Raw genomic sequence first — 14371 nt, forward strand, 5'->3', positions numbered from 1 at the left:
CTACAAAGACACAAACTTAGGTGAAAGCTAACACAACAAACTATATAAAAGGGAGGACATTAGAGGTTAGCTCTGTGTGACCTTTCACAAGGTGCAGAGGACTGCACTTACAAAAGAAGCTTGGTAAGCTATTCCAGGCTACATGTTTGAAATAAGTTTTGTCTTTTGGAGCTCTTTATTCTTCATGACAGTTTAAGCTTTTAGTTCTGTTTTTCTGTCTGTAAATAGAAATAAATATACTTTGTTGAGAAGCTTTGTGAGTTCCTGGGAGAAAAAATACAAGTACTAAAAATTATTAACACAGTAAACAGCATTTGTATTTAAACTCTGAGAAGAAAGCCAAAATGATACTGGTCATTTCTTCCCTGGTGTTATTCCCTCCTCCTTAATTATATGTTTACCTGAGTGAATGAAGACTTGTGGGCCCAAGGGGCGCTATTGGAGTTATAATAGCCTGTAAGCTAGGCACATAATTAGGAAATTTTTAATTATATAAATGATAGTCTATTGTGTGTCAAATAACTGTAGTCTTATCATTCCCTTACTACACATGAAACCTGGAAACTAGAAACATTAATCAGAAAAAACCTTCATATGATGTGATATATCATCTTGCCAGAAGGAAGGGTTAGCAATGGAAGAAGTTGAGAAACATGGGCATCAAGCAGTGTACGCGCATCCCTACCCGTACGAGGTCATGCATACCTTAGGGCAGACACTAAAGAATCAGCTCCTTTATACTTCCTCCCAAAACAACGTTCCTTCACAGGTATTTCCCACAGCAGTAAGGTTGTTCCAGTCCTGCCTCACCACAGAGCGGTTTGGCACTAATTCCCCAGCTTCCTCAACCCAACGCATTTCTTCCATATGTTGGCTCACTGGCTACTGCTTGCTTCAGAGTCAGTGAGAATCAACAGGAATCACAGAGGGGTATTACTCTGCACAAGATACCAAGAATTGCATTACTGTGCCACAGTGAGACTTTGGTCAAAAATTCTGGATGGTATCTTTATGAAATTATCTTGTTTCACAAATTCAGGCTGCAATCTCTGCAAAATTAAAACCTCTTTTTTTTGTGTGCCTATTGTTTTGCTGAACTAGCAGCAATTTATCCAGCTAAACTCAGCTTTAACACTTCTCACTGAGCTGCCAAACATGCTTATTTGATCACTGCAATCCCACCCAATGCATCGTATATCACTTGATTATGTTACCAACCATGCCAAGGAGAGTCTGATCTTGTCCTTCTTCCAAGGTTACGTCATATACTGACAATGATTCAGAAGGTACCACAGCACAGCATATGGCTTTCCCTGCCTTCAGCATGAAATGTACAGCTGAGAGATATTTGGATATGGCTCATAGCAGATCATGCAGGCTGAGAATGCTTTAACAGGAAAAAAACTATCTCACTGTTGTTTCACAATTTGTTCTGTTTGCCTTTTACTTAGTGCATGAGATTTAACTTCACCGTTTTGCAGATATAACCATTATCAAATTTCCACTGCATAGATTTATAAATATTGTGTGACCTCTTGTGGTATAATGAAATATTACATATACAAGCCACGGACAACAGTTTATGGAACCTGCAATCTATGTACAGCCCATCTGCCTTGATGGCTAGATTTCTATTAACCAAAGACTGACTTGCCTACAAAACTCTCAATTATCAGTGAATCACAATGCAAAAATCTCCTTCATGGCAGTCATTTAATGAGCACATGTATTTTGGATAACTCTTAGTTACTAGCCAATTCAATTTTCATAGACTAAAGCCATTCTTATATTTTTTTTATTTCTGATATGACTTTAAAATTCTGTATTCAGCAGTAATACACAGATGCTGGTACTGAAAACATAGCTTTATTCCTGTCATTAGTGATGTTTGGCACTGAAGAAATGAAGCAATTAACAAGTCTCTGAATCTGCTTGCATGCATAGGAGATCTTTGAGAATCTAATACACACATGCAAATATCAAAAGGATAAAAGAAATGTAACTATTTGCAAAATCAGTCACTGGATGTTACATATAAATGTAAGCACTGCCATTCCTTAAGGAACACAGGAGGTTGTGAAGATGTTATTGTGTGCAGGTGCTTTCTATAATCATGCATAAAGCTTGTTAAAAAATAAAAACCACATCAGCAAAAAAGTGGTATAATTTTTTAAAATTATCTGAATCTTTGTGCGTCATATTGTGTATTACTTGTGGCCATGACAACCAACAATAGTAGCAAGACTGCAACGCCTCTGCAGTCTTACCACAGCAGCAGCCTACTGATGCACTGCATGCAGCATACACAAAGGATGCATGCTATGAAATATCATGCAAACACCTGCCATTAGAAGTCTGTATCAGAAATGCTAGCTTAATAAATGCATTGGAACTGAAGCCAGAAATCACTTCTGTTTCTAATGTAGTCCAAGCTGTTCAGTCCCCTAAAGGAGGTATCCGACAACTTGGAGGTTTAGTCTATATGCCATTTCTATAGCTAGGAGAAGCTTAAGGATACTGCAATATTTTTCCCCTCCTATTTATAATGGTGTCCTCTCATTACCTGAAATATATGATGTGAAAGAACACTTTCAGAAATTCCTTAACAAGTTATTAACAGTAACTGCATTGCAAGCACAACCTAAATTTCATCAAACTTTTAAAAATATTCACCTTTCCTACTTACATTACAGTATATTTGAAGAAAATAATTCAGAGATGTGAAGTAGTTTTGATTTTTTTCCCTTTAGTTAAAAGTACTTTCAGGAAGATGTGTTGGTTGTACTGATTATGGACAGTGCTTTACCTTTTAATTCTGTGTAAAGCTTGAATACATTTCTTCAGAAGATTTTGGATAACCAGAAAGGTGGAAAGCAAGAAGTCTTAAAAATCCAGCTTATCAAACAGCCTTTCAAATCCAAAAATGAAAACAACTCAGGCTTTTTGCTTATACATCAAATCATCTTACATGTGTATGTAAATAACACCTTTAAATTAGAGTAAGAAAGCCCCAAACCTAGTTAAAGTTTACATATATTATGCAATTATGAACAAATTAATTATTCTGCTGTGAGTCATCAGTTCTTATTTAATAATGTATAGCATGTTAACAGAGATACTTTAGAACTTCTTGGGGGAGACTTTCCAAAGACCAAAGAGAAAAATAAAAATCCCTAAAGTTTTTTGCTAAAGAAATCTTTACAACTTACTTACACGGAAAAAAAAAAAAAAAAAGACAGAGGGTGGGGGGTGGGGGGTAGGGCAAAAAAAGAAAAGCAAAAAGGCAATATGATTGGGTAAAATGCCAGTGGGAAAAATGTTGGTGTCCTCCACCTTGGTGGACACAGATTACGCTGTGAAATGGGTGCTCCAGGGCCCAAACAGTTCATTAAAAATTATGTGAATGGTTAGTGTATTTTAGTCATGCCCATTCTGAAGCAGAAGAATCGGCTCCTGCATTTGATAGCTCATGGGCCTGGATGGTGGATTTATTAACTGACAGATCAAACTAACAAACCTGTGAAAAGCCATAAAGACTGCAAAAAGAACAAGAGAACTAATTGCCTTTACATAGCCATTGTTAAGGAAACTGAAATCTTTGACATGAGTTTGAAAATGTCTGAAAATCAATCAGAATTTTAAATGTCAGAATAAATGGATGCCCTCAAGTGACTGGAGAAAACAGCCTTGCTGCTTTTTTTTGGAACAGCAGGTTGTAAATGTGTTGCAGCTGAATGTAGCTGAAGACACAATACAGGGGATGTTGAAGGAGTATATGGAAACAAAACATGGGCTCCATGTGAGACCCTTGAGCAAGGTGCAGAAAATGCAGCCTAATTCACTGTGACAGATGTATCTGACAGAGAGAATTCTGGCTGTAACTAGGAAAGTAATGGATATCTTCTGTAATAAATATCTTGGGGGATTTTTTTTTTCCAGTCTCAAATCTGAGCCTGTGAACGCAAAGCAAGAGAATTTTTTCTTGTAATAAAAGTTACAGAATCTCACTTCCTATTCATCAATTTCCAATTAGACAGGAATGGGACGGTCTTATGCATTACAAAACAGTATAAAATATTTACCGACTATTTTAAGCAAACTTTGTTATTTCTCTTCAATGTCTTTTAGTTTGCTGGCCTACTAACCTTGAATGGCAACAAGTATGAATCCTTCAAAAATATAAAGTAATTACTGGTATACATCTCTTCCCACTTTCTTCCTTTTCCTCAGCAACAATCACACTCCCATTATACTTTTCTCTGTTGCTTGGATCTCTCCAGCAAATTTCAGCATGAACTTTTGTCTCCCCACGTGCCTCTCTTTCCCTACAGGCTATGTTTTCCTCTTGAAGCTACTTGCAGCCATAAATTCAAGTGCACAGCAAAAACCAGCTGCCATTGCTACCCTGAGCCACCCACCAGGCCAGCACACTCCTCCAGTTTCTCCCTGTAATGCAGCAATCAGTATCAGCAGCCTGGAGAACTACTACAGGGCAAAATGTACAGCCAGGGGTAAGGCAGAGGTTGGTCCCAAGACTGATTACTCCTGAGCTTTGCATACTTTCCTTTTCCATTTCCTTTTTTACCCCATTATTGATAGTGCAATGACCTTTTTTTTATTATAGTAATAGTCTGTGTACATAAGGCAGAAGGACTGTTATTTTTCACTAGTCCAATAATCCTGAAATTAGAAAATACTGAAGTTACTTGATGGGAGTAAACTTTGATAAAATGGTAATGGTAGAAGCAGCTCAATCTGGCAGCAGGCTTCATGCAGACTGGGATCAACCCACGAGGCTTGATTTTCCTTTCATTTATACTTTTTTTTATAACCCCACTCTTCATCTTTTTCAGATTCACAGCAATCAACGCGAGAGTAGATTCAATCGTGTAATGGGAGATACTCTACAGCTTTCAGTTCTGCTTGCCTTTGTGTCAGTGACAGAAAGACTCACCAGCTGCAGTGTGATCAGGACTGGGCTCTCCTGTCCCTTTTGTTACTGTTCATCTGACACAAAAATTCAGAAAATAAATTAATTTCTTGCTTTCATATCTTAAACAGAAGAATGGGAGCACTTTCAACTTCAAAGAGGCTACCTTATGTATGATACTAAAAAAAAGAAATATCTGAAGACCCCCAAACTGGTTTAGCCTGCAGAATTATTCGTACTGCTCAAATGAGAAACTTTTAAAAAGTAAATCCTCTTGAAGACTCCCTGGTAGATGCCTTTTATTGTAAATACAGATATCATTGGAGGAAGAAAAATTTAACAAATAACCAGCTGTTGGCCCTGGTGGGCCCCTCTAACAGAATATTTAAAAGCTAGCAAAGTGGAAAAATGTACTAAAGTATGTGTTGATCTTGCAAGCTTCAGCTAAACTCTATAGGGAAGAAAATTCAGACCTCACAAAACGATCAAAAACTATATGTTTCAAAAAACTTCAAACACTAAATGATTTTTCACCATTCCTAGAAGTGATCTATCTTTCAATAATGTTTACTAGCCTCATGATCCACTGGAACTTTTAGATGCTTTTCTCCTGCCACAGTAAGTTTTCCACTAAATTCAGCATCAATGTACTCTGGAAATTTCAAGACATCTTTCCATTAGTTTAAATCCAGCTGGGATAAGTCGTTGGCTACTATTTTGACTGCAAAACAGCTCATCTGCAGCTGTCCATTTTCCATGTAAAACCTTCTTATAAAATGAAATTTTCCATGCATAAGCAATGCTGAAAGGTGAATGTCCTTTTAAAGGTTAGAGTAAAATTAATTCAGCCTGCTATGAATGCTACTTTCTGTATCTATAGGTATACAGAGAGAGATACTTTATTGTCCATATTTTACTACTTAAAACAGATTACTCTGAATTGTCTGAATTTCGAACTTGTCAGGTCTGAAAACTGTTCTTCCAGAGATGAGTGGGGACAGTCTTTTTATTCCTCAGGACAAATAGGAAATCACAGAACTTCTCTTGCTTAAACTTCCTGGAATATCTTACAACGTAATTTAATTTTAATTACAAGCATGCTTTCAACCAAAATGCTTTTTAGGAAGGTGAAGAGGTATAGGAAAAAAGAAATTTCACCAACACCTCATCAGTATTTGCCCTATTAAAAAAAAAAAAAAAAAAAAAAGGTGTATTTGAAAATGTTTTTAAGCATTCATACAAGCCATCAACACAAGCCTTAATATGTTGTTTCTCTGTATTGCAGTTATTTGCCAAAAGAACCCTGGAGAGAGACTTAACAGGGAAAAAAGAATGATTCTGGGACTCATGAGAAGATAGAGACATAAGCATAAAGGATGTCTTAAATATGGTTGGAATATTTACTCAGAATTTTAGAGGAGGAAGCTCTAACTTGGATTAATCCCATGTGTACTTGGATGTGCATCTATCCACAACACCATTCTTCCTTCTGAATGCATAGTTTTCTTGCTGATGAATTTTTTTAAAATGCATCCTGACACTCCATATCGTAAGTTATGGATAGTGCAGGTGTGAGAATAAAGAGTTCAAATAATTTATAGAGAAACACCACCATTAAAGGCAAGATAAAATCCATATGAACAGTAGCATGCATTTTGTATTGCTCTGCCAACTACTCCATCAAAGATGAAATTTTTTCCCAGTATTCATTTAGGATTCCAGGAATGTGAGTATTTAGCACTATAGATAATAAACACATAATGTGAGTGAATAGGAGCAAAAAAATCAAGTACAGAATTGAAAGTACTTTAGCAAATTGACTGGATTCTACTCACTTTCTAAAGGTGTAAATCAAAAGTATTTACATAGTTTTCATAAAATCAGTGTACATTTTTCAAGATCAGTGGGTATGTCATATACCGGAAAATTCATTACAACTTTGGAAATTGCATAACCTTTGCTACCTTGGGTCTGCTTGAATACAAGTGTAATTTCTGTGCTACATCACAGCAGGTTTTAAACAAAACAGATTCTGCAATGAAAAGTAAAGCAGAGGGATGTTCTGGATTCATCAGAGCATGGTGCAAAGAAATTTAAAGGATCACTAAGGCTTCTACAGGAAAAACAAAATGGAAAGTGAATTCACTAAGCTCCATCTTGAATGCCTTGTGAGTTTATAGTAGCTATATTATATAGTGCATATTATAGTAGCTAAATTATGGATGGGTAAAACAATGACCTTTTTCAGAAATGAGGTTCTCTTCCTGTTAAACTGTATTGAACTATTACTGATTTTTTTGTGTTAAGATCTTACAGAGTTATATGCAAAATTGTCTGAATTAACATCAAAGAGTTTATTGAGAAGGTCTAACAAAACCTGTTCTGAAGATAATTTCATCTTTTAAAAGTTTGTGTAATATCAGTTTCTACTAGCTTACTGATTTTTCTACTATGTCAGTGAAAGCAGCCATACAAAATTATGGCTGAAAAGGTAGGATTGCTTCTCATGGTTGAAAAGATAATTAAATTGTTCTTTCAACTATTTCTTCTGTGAAAAAGTGTGATAGCTTTTCTCAGTTTTTGGCTAATGATTTGTGCGAATCTTCTGTTCCTGAAAGAGACAGATTTATAGATCTCACAGGCAAAATTTAGCCAGGCAGTTACTATGCAAATTTCTTCAAATTTCCCTGTCATTGTGCTTTAATCTTTACTTTGTCTGCTTTATCTGCCAACTTCTGTGTAGGAAAAGAAATCTCACAAATCCTGCAAGGACGAGTGGAACCACAGCTTCATACAAATCTTCCAAGTTCAGCACATCCTCTCCCCCATCCTGATTATCCATATGTTATATGATGAAAGAATCAGTCTTTCTCCTAGTGAATTTCTCAACCTCCTTCACTTGTCAGAAGAAGTGCTATTGTTATTTATAGCACACTAACACCTAGAGATCTCAAGTGAGACGGGAAGTCAGGATGCAATCTATCTCTCTAAAAGTAGATTACTAGCACTGATTCAAATGTTTTGCTGTTTGGAAGCTGCTCACCTGAACAGCCCCTCTACCATCAAGAAACGCGTTTGCTGTCTTCACTCATGCAGGCAGCTGCGTTCAGATGTCCACATGAAGACACAGGACTGCTTCCTTTGCATAGATTCTCCATGCACGCCCATGTTATTCTAGGCCTCTAAACCATGGCCAAAACTGGTCATAATTCAATTCTTCCTTACTGACTACTGCAATAAGCTTTTTGCTTTTTACATAACCATTACTTTTTGTAATTTCAGGAGCTACCAGGTGGGCATCTCTCAAATAAGGCACCTCTCAAGGTGATAGCAATCTATAATTACGCCTGTTGATGCACCTGGTTTGGTGCCTGGATCAGCAACAGTATAAGCAGCAACAATAAAGAAGAGAGAACCCTACTGGACTTTCATGGAAACTCCAGATCAGGTGAAAAAGAGAGAAGCAGGAAAGACTATAGTTTGGTGGGAGACAGTACTTGGGGAAAGGGGTTGTTTCCACTGAGTAGTGGACCCAGCTGGGCTAGCGTGAGGCACATCAGGTTCCAGAACAAGTAGGAAAGCCCCGTCTAGAGAGCAGAAACAGGCAGTAAAGAGGCAGTAAATAACAGAGGCAGTAAAGACAGGCTGGCGGCAGCATCCCAAATCGTGCTCCCCTGTTTGCCAAGCAACACGCTGTTGTCATGTACCACTTGCAAGAAAAGAAAGAGTGCATGGACACAACACTGCAAGGCATCCCTGTGCTTGACCATTAGGTACCATTGGCTGCTACTGCAGGCTGGAAGGTTGAGGAAGGGCGGCCATCCCCCAGAAGGATGAGGGAAAACTGGGCTAGGCATAGACAGGTGAATGGCAACTGCCCTGGATCTTGGTAGAGATCCCAGAGTGGGACGGATCAGTCCACCGTTACACCAAGAGAGTACATTTCCAGCATCACAGGCACCAAAGGCAGGACAGGAGCTATAGCAGCTCATCAGGTGCAAGTTGTCACACACTGCTGCCCTAACCCAGGGATCTCTGACTCAGCAGGTGAGAATCCGCTCAGCAAAGCAAAGCACAGGCAGGCAAGTCTGATGGAAATAGAAAAGGATTTGATATGGACTGAAAAAGTAATGCTGGGTGTAAATGAGAGTTGTAACAGAAAAGGAGAAAAAACAACTGAGAATTTATGACTGCCTTGTTTATCTCATTGACAGTTTGCTGCGCTCTTTAGTCCATCTTATGGAGGTGAAGCAGATGGCATGCCTAGTGCCACCCCAGGACTTTGATGCAGTCTTGGCAGGACCTTGTTCAGGGATAGCGTGGGTAGATGCTTTTTCTTTCTGATCTTACCTTCCTTTTCTTCACAAGCATGCTTTGCTACTACTGTCTGACAAGCAAAGGTAGTAGCAGCATCAGCAGGAGCTGGAGTGGCAGCTACAATTCCTCCCAAGTTGATGTTTATAGTTTCAGTTTGGGCCAGAGTCACAGGTGTGTTAATAATAGGAGTTTCACCAGTGGGGCTGGGTTTGTGCAATGCAGGGCTGAGAGCCTTGCTTGTCCCCGACTCCCAGCAGAGGTGGCCATGTTGCCTCCAACAAGAAGACATGGTAGACCAGTACTCTTCTTTAAATGATTGCTAGAAATAACAAGCTCTTGGGGAATTAAACTATGGAGTAAAGAGCTTGGACATGCCTTTGAGTTTCTATTTGTGTGACCACTGTACTGGAAACACAATATGGTAAACACTGACAGATGGTCTAGGTAGGGACAGGCATCTAGAGATTATAAGCAAATTTTTAAGATGAATCACTTCCATGGGAGACTTTTCCATGCTGATCTAATTACTTTGCCCGGGAAATGCAGAGCAGCAAGGTCGCTCTGCAGCTGTGCTCCTCTGTAGTGCCGAGGGCTCCACAGGTGACAAGCGGAGGAAAAGGGAGAAGTGTTTGCTTGGGAACCTATAGACCACTGGACTGTTCAGGAAATGTGGCTCTGGAGTGTTTACAGACTGAGAACAGAGCCACAGAAATTGCACACTGGTACGCTAAAATCCAGCACATCACTTGATGACTCAGACACTGAGAGCTGGAAGAATTCATGACAGATGTGAGAATGTTTGACATCTCCCCACACCATCCCAGGAAAGATAGAGAGAAAGCCCAATATTTTCAAGTGGATGATGTATTCATCTGTTTTCTAAATCCCTCCACCTGTGTTTTGGGGAGCATCATTTTCTAACACGGGACAGCTCAGTGGCAGCTGCTATGAGTGGTGCTGTTCCATCTGCATCAAAACATAACCTGGAATATGATCTAGTGGGTCATCTGCTGCTCAAAGGCCAATTCAGAAGCTGAAAAAGTAAAACAGCCAGGAAAGAGAACATGGGAATGCAGAGATATGTTGGTATTTCCTAATGTGAGACAAGTTTTAACTGTCAGGTCCAAGAAGAATTCTGTATTACAGCAGAAATTTGTCAAGATTGGCTCTGATGTCCTACATGACTTGAATCGTACTGTATTTCTTCATTAACGTTGGCATGGGAGGAAAAGCTCCTTCCACTATGAGGCATGGGAAATTTTTTGTATGCTTAAGTGCGTTGGTAAGGGAAGCTTTGCCAGATTTTCTGACTCTCCATTACTTGTCCTAGCCTTCCTCTTTAAACTGTGAAGCACTGAGGGATTGGAAGTAGGTAGCTCTGCTCTATTTCTCATGTAATCCTAGCTACCGCATTTAAATCCTCTTCTGTCCTATGCCCTTGGCATTGCTTGGCCCCTTCTCCATCTAAGTCCTCTACACACGGGTATGTCTGTATTAGTAAGTGGATTTAGCCCAGCAGGAATAGATCTGTAAAGCAGATTAGCTGCTGCTGAGTATAAGATGTCCACTACATGTATTTCAAGTGTCTGTGTATATGTGCAGGTAACTTGCTATAGCACTGTGAAGATGAATCACTACAGAAAGCACAGTTGCCCAGGTTTTCCCCACTGCATGAACAGGACAGATGAACTGTGACTCTACAGAAGCACATTTTTAGGGGAGCCTTTATACCCTCAGAGTTGGAATGACAGTGCAAATTTAGAGTACAGTCCTTAGTATCAGTAGTTTATGTTTGTTAACATTGTAATACCTCTTTGGAGATGATCTGCAAAATTCTTATGGTCTTTTCCTCTCCCAAATATCAATCTGGAAAAAAAAAATCATCCTTGATTTCAAAATTATTCTAAAGCTTTCCCTCTCCACAGCTAGTGAAAAGAATATTATTTACTGCAAGATGAAAGCAAGCTCCTGCATCTCCAACTCAATGTTCTCTGCTTCAGAGGATTCTTGAAGAGCAGTATATTTTAAGTTGCATGTTCCTTTGTAGTCATGTAGCCTGAGACATTCATGCATATCCCAACCAGTCTACAAGTGGCTAAAACAGGGACTGACGGTTCAATGATAGCATTGTGCATTACAGTCATTTTTTAACTATACAATACAACTCAGTAGGCAGGTGATAAGACCTGCTCTTCCATTTGTTTAGAGGACAGATTTGATTTTATAAGGGTAAATCACTGACTTGTCAGGTAACATGATCCATGTATTATCAACATAAAGCTCCTTTCCCCCTCAACAAGATTTAAAAACCTAGACATGAGACCTACATAAGTCTGGTTTTCAATACCATGAAAATGTTACAGCTTTCTACACGTACTGCAGTAAAATGCTAAATAAAAAGAAATCTCTAAAATTCTTAGGTTTTATTCCAAATCAACATATAATCCAACAGATATTCAAACAATAATATGCACTTTCTTAAACTGGCAGCCCAGTTTTTGCCTTTTCGTCATGAAAATTTGCAGCTGTCAACATCAGTACTTTCTGGATGAGATACAATACAGCAAACTATCATCCCAAACAAAGACCTCTTTGAAATTCCATTATAACAGGGAACGACCCTGCACCTGAGACTAAAATAGCACAGAGCACTATTTTTCATACAAAATAAAAAATGAGTGACTTTGCTTTGTCCTACACAGCAGCCTTGTGGACTGTACCTCACAGATACTGCATACACATTCATCCATCATTCTTGTTTCTTTCCTACAGGACTAAATCACACTTTTTTCAGTCTGCATTTCAGCTGCCAAAAAAACTACAGCATACACGGAGCCTGTTTTAAATTACTTAATAAAGCTTCACTTACATAAATCTTATTGTACCTAAAGCTCTACGTGTAAGTAAAGATGCTTTAGTGTACAGGCGAGTGCATAGCTCTTCGGTTATCTGATTTTACCAAGCATGATTCAGAGTGTTTGAGAGTTCCTCCGTGAACAGCATAGCAGGAACTCTTCCTTTTTGTGGATTTATATCTGTACCTCCTAGCCACTTCCTCTACAGTTTCAGTATGCTCAGCACCATCCTATTGCACTTGCCTTTTCGTGTTCCTCACAGTTTTTCCCTCTTTCTTCTCATGTCTGTATATGCTTGACTGACTGATGGTCAGTACTTGCCAGTTTTGGTTTGAAGCTAACAAACTGCTGAATGATTATCTAGTATGCATATCTCGACTGAGCATCTGATTCCTGTCTTTTAAAATGGATAGGGCTCTGAATTATAACTGCCTCTCCCTCAGCGTACACTGTAGAGCACTGGTTCCTCTTCTCCAACCAGCTACTAATTTTCACAAAACCTTAGCAGCTTCATGTTATGAAACATTAAATTTGATTTACCGTAGCTCATTGCAACCAGTTTTTTGAGGGGACAGAAAAATACACATAATCACTACATAATAATTTATTGCTTGGAAAACCAAGCCAAAAAATAGTTAATAATTTATTTTTAAAGATCCATCAATAGTAAGTGGGGGGTTTAATAAGACTAATTAATAAAAACTATAAATAAGTTACTTATATCTTTTGATTTTGAGATCATTTGATTCTATTTTAATAATACTCATTGTTATTTCTGAGACAGGTTATGAAGAAATGATTCATAAAAAAATTGCAAGATGAAAGGTGCTTACATGGAAATGACTTTGCAATTTGAAAAATTAAACTTAAAAAGAGAAGGTTCAAACAGAAAATGTAGCTACTTCATTGATAATGTCGGTATATTTTTGTAAAGTTTTGTTCTTCAAGTAGGAAATAGAAGTCGTTTTCATGTTGGCTTTATTCCAAATTTTGTAGTTGAGAGCAGTCAAGTTAGCTTTCACAGCTTAGTTAGAAAGGCTCAGAGTAATTAACAGAAATATAATTTAACAAAATTGTACCTTCTTGAATATCCCATTTGCACTGAGACAGTATAATTGCTTCATTCCAGGCTGCTGGAAGATTCACATGTTCCCCAGAACCTGAGGTGCTAAGACCTAATTTTCTCTGTTTGGAAGGCAAAGGGTAAAAGGCTAAAGAAAAGTTTCAAAAAATTTTGGTTCATTTAGCTGATGGAACACCTTTCTTACAAGCAAAAAACAGTTTTGTTTGAAAGTGCATATTTTAAAGACAACATTAAATGAGCTTGCTGATGCAAAACTCAAGATTAGGAATTAATGAGGCATCAGTGTTAAATCTCTAGAGTTAGCACTTAAGTAAAAACAGGCATTCATACCTATAATTATAGTCTTATTACCCATTTTAGACACATACCAACAGAAACAATTATTTACCATCTCTGTAAACAAATTTGTAACCCCAGCCAAGGCAGTACTAGGATACTACTATGACAACCCATGTAACAGTAAAATCACCGGGAAATCTGAAAATGCGTTAACTAACACTGAACTACTTTGGAGTTTTGTCATTCAGATTTTTATAGATCAAACCACTATTTCTCAACAGATAACCACTTAGGAAGTGTTTTATAACCACATGAAGAGTTTAATAGCCAAAATGCTGGCACTTTCTGGGCATTAAATGAGGAAAATACATAATAATTAGATCTGTTAACATTTTGCATATATTCAGCAATTCCTATGAAAAACAGAAGAGCCAGAACATTCCTTCCTTTCTACTATTACAGTAGTGATGCTGAGGGCTGACACCGTCAGCTGGCTTCATGCACCAGTAATTCCACCATTAAGGGATTAAAATGAGCCTTTCCTTTCTCAACATCAGTATAATTAATGAGGAGGCAGCAGTTTTGGACACAATAGACAGGTTCACCTGAATGCTTAGGGAAACTAGGCAGTTGTCTGCGGTGGGCAACTAACCTGGGTAAAACCACCCCAGAAAGGGGAAGAAAAGATCTTACCAAGTAACCTGTCTGCACAAGACGCTGGGGAAGCTTTCATTGCTCGTGGTCCTAAGAGTTCTGCCAGTGCAGAGTCAGGGTGGTTGTTGAAGGAGGACAGTTTCACAGCTGCACCATTTTCAAACCACCCTGCAGGAACAAAAAGCACAGTTGTCCAGGGCTTACTTTTTTTTTCTCTTTAGTAAGGCAACAAAATGCAGTTTTGTCTACACT

General features: G+C 38.3%; 1 long non-coding RNA gene across 3 annotated transcripts in view; it reads right to left on the bottom strand.

Annotated features, from left to right (window-relative positions):
- LOC308056233 overlaps positions 1-14371 on the bottom strand; it is a 64657-nt gene that overhangs the window by 25622 nt on the left and 24664 nt on the right. For all 3 annotated transcript variants that reach the window (XR_013924742.1, XR_013924743.1, XR_013924744.1), the window contains exon 2: positions 14159-14287. This is a non-coding gene — a long non-coding RNA (uncharacterized lncRNA). The remainder of the gene's footprint in view (positions 1-14158; positions 14288-14371) is intronic.

The sequence above is a fragment of the Falco punctatus genome (assembly GCF_963210335.1).
Source record: "Falco punctatus genome assembly, chromosome: Z".
In the NCBI taxonomy this organism is placed as follows: Eukaryota; Metazoa; Chordata; class Aves; order Falconiformes; family Falconidae; genus Falco; species Falco punctatus.